This window comes from Poecilia reticulata, linkage group LG14 (genome assembly GCF_000633615.1).
Source record: "Poecilia reticulata strain Guanapo linkage group LG14, Guppy_female_1.0+MT, whole genome shotgun sequence".
NCBI lineage: Eukaryota > Metazoa > Chordata > Actinopteri > Cyprinodontiformes > Poeciliidae > Poecilia > Poecilia reticulata.
Window position 1 is genome coordinate 9784943 of NC_024344.1, and position 3430 is coordinate 9788372.

Consider the following 3430-nt stretch of genomic DNA (forward strand, 5'->3'; position numbering starts at 1 on the left):
TCTCCTCCTGGTCCTGCTCTGCTCCCACCCTCCATCCCTGCACACTTCAACATTTTCACTGCGCAGTTTAAATATTTGTCATTTAGAAAGCTTTAAATATCCTGATCAACAGGCTATTTGTCTGATGAGATAGCTTTCTTTCTAAACTGTAAAGTCATTAGCCTTTTGTTAAAGATAATTTGCTTTATTAACTCATGGATGCAGTTATATTTACAGCCCTTTAAAAAAAACCTTTAGAAATGATTGAGGATTCTTATTAACCATATTTCTGTCTATTTGATAGATGAATAACAGGAMGTTGCTGCAATTATACATCCTTATAAGCCAGTGATGGGGTAGATACTGTGTCAGCTTTTCTTTATACCATTTGATCCATATCATGTAGCTGTCAATCAAAACYTTTGTTTTTCTGTTCATCTAAAGGATTTCACACTAATATTTATGATAAAAWTTTGCTTGGCAAAGTATTTCCTTTATTTCAAATGCAGTACTCTTACAAATCTTCAATTTGTTTGAGGATCTAACATGTTGAATTTACTRTGTAAAGAAGTAAATACAATGATTTTTTTTTTTTTTTAGCATTTTTTAAGTGGAAAAGCACAAACAGAAAAAAGTAATTCCCTACCTTGTTAAGCAATTAATTAAAGTTAACAAGGAAGTAAAAGTAAAAKATTATTTCCTGTTTGTAGAAAAATTGGGTCATTGAACTAGAACCTCTCTGGTTAACATGATGGGCAAAAAAAAAAATCTCAAAAGCAGAATATCATGTCTGGATCCCCCCCAAAAAAATCAAGAAAAGAGAAGAAACAAAACAAAAACCTTTCAAATCATTGTTCCACAATAAATGTGCGAACAGAAACCCGTTACAGATTAACTTTGTACTTTCACTTTAGGCAAACGTATCTGCTGAGATCAGGCGTTGTGTGTGTTAAAGCAGAAGATTACAGGACCGAGGCTTCCATCATTTACTAAACAATATCCAAGGCACAAAGCTAAACTTTCACTGTCTGTCCTCTTGCAGGATGGTCAAATGCTCTTAGTTCACTTCAAACACAAGCAAGGTTGTTGTGCACCATTCTCAACATGTTACCAACTTGACCTTTTGGTGATGAAYATTTATCAGATGAGGCGGACAGGATAATCATGCGGCGCATCTGCTCTGTGTGTACACAGCAGCCCCMCGGCAGCAGCTGCAGATTGTATCATAATCGGTACAGTACTTATGCTATACAAGCCCATCTTACYCCTTATAGTTTATAGTTTGACTTCCGTTGTCTCAGTTAAGGTCAGTGTTGATTACTGTATCTAATCATTACAGCGAGACTTGGTCAAGAAGACCTCAGTGGGAGTAATCCCAGGTAAAAAATAAAAAGATGGTCTGGGGCCGCTCTACCGGTTCGGGACCTGAATAATGTGTTGTAATTGATGAACCCATGTGTGGTGCTCTCTAGAAGACGTCACGTCCCACAAGTTATGACGATAAACAATAATGTTGTCTCGAGACCAATTTTCAAGTAAAACAATGCAAGAACACATTATCAAAAATCAAGAAACTTTAATCCTAATGCACATTTAACACTGTAACTTTCGACATTCGAAATATCCAAAATAAACAAACAAAATGGCAAACAAAAGGAATTATGAYGGCTGTCCTAGTTTAAACCAGTGCACAAAGACCGGAGACCTTTGTTATCCAGTCTTTAGTAGAAGTAAAAAAAAGAGAAAAATTATAAACCACACTAATGGAAAATATTGAGCTATTTTTAATGTATCATGTGATTAATTAATTTATTGCTCATTGCARCAGGCCTAACCATCAGTTTATGATCTTGGGTTATCTGGCTATAGTAGCTCAAGAGGTAGGAGTTCCTCCCATGACARTGGGTTGCCAGGTTGGACCCTTGCTCTGTCGATCTGTTGTGGTGTCCTTGAGCAAGGCACTACTAGTGTTTGCACAGTGCAGCCAATTGCATGGATTCTGTCAGTCTGTTAGACATGCAAACTCTGCAGAAAAGACCTCTGCCTGAGATTTTAACCTGATTGCTGCTGGGCAGCAGCGCTACCAACTGTGTCACCATGCAGTCCACACTCTGGTTACACCACAGGATAATGGTGCAAAGTACACAAGCAAGTCATAATGAATGTTTTRGAGTCCTAGTCAAAGTCTGGACTTGAATCTGATTGAGACACTGTGGCAAAACCTTAAACAAGCTGTTCTTATTCAGAACCATCATTTGCAGCTAAATTCAGGAAACTATGCAAAAACAGAGTGGGTCAACAGCTTGTTGGCAGTTGTGGCACAACTGTAATTAGGTTTAAGTTTTTGTATTTACTCAAGTTTATTTCATMCAATTTTAAAAGTTGTTTGATTAAAAAAAAAAGCTGTTAAGACAACATAAATCTGTAAACAAATAATTGTATGTGAACARGTTCATTCTACCAGCAGACTTTAACCCTAACCCAGTTTTTATTTATTTCACCCATGGATTTCATTGAAACCCACATTTCATGCTAAGTGCTTGTGGCTCAGCCGCTTCCTTCCTCACCTTACTTTGTGAACGTTTTCACCTCAAGAGCTATGCTTTTGCTCACATGCTTTGGTTTCTCTGTCACTGGAGAAGACGAGTCTATTCTTGTTAGCATAGACCCCCAGGCTAAGCCGTTCCACAAAAAATGCAGCAATGCTCCGTCTTGCTGTGCACAGCTTTTACAAGGTGGAGCAAATATTTCACAAGCTCCACAGTACTCTGTTTGCAAAGAGCCATGGTTTCATTGGCAGGCAGCCCAAAGCACTTCACACCACATTTAGTCATTTACACACTGAATTAAATGCAAGCTAAGAACATTTTCATGTGACATATTTAGRATTTAGTTTCTGCATGCTCCTTTCTATATGGCCACCTGGAAGTGCAATTGGACAGGTACAATTTAATCACGTTCACATTGTTTGTAAAGGCTTCAGTCAAAGGCTACGCCTGAAATGTTCCTTCAGAATCATTAGCACTGCTGTGACTAAACTCTGACTGCACAGACGGAATGTGAATTTTAATTTCAGCAATTTCCGAGTATAGAAAAAAAATATGTGAAAAGATTTTGTTTTTGTTCCATTGTCTGAATGTATTAAAGCATCCACTTAGCCTGTAGGTTTGCAAGCTCTGTTATAAAGCTTGGCTATGACAGAAATCGCTGCCATAAATTAATCACACTCTTCTGTAATTGCAATTGGTCTGTAAAAGTATGGGATTTTCACTAGAATTATGTTTGGACCTTAGACGCACAAGCATTAACCAGTAAGACAATTATGCTCACTTTACACCACCTTATTCAGTCMAAAAAATCAAGTTCAACTCAAATCTAAAAAAACAAACAAAAAAAAAACTTTTATTTACTTAATTTGTAGTTCATTACGAAGCATGCTACGGTGTAAGGT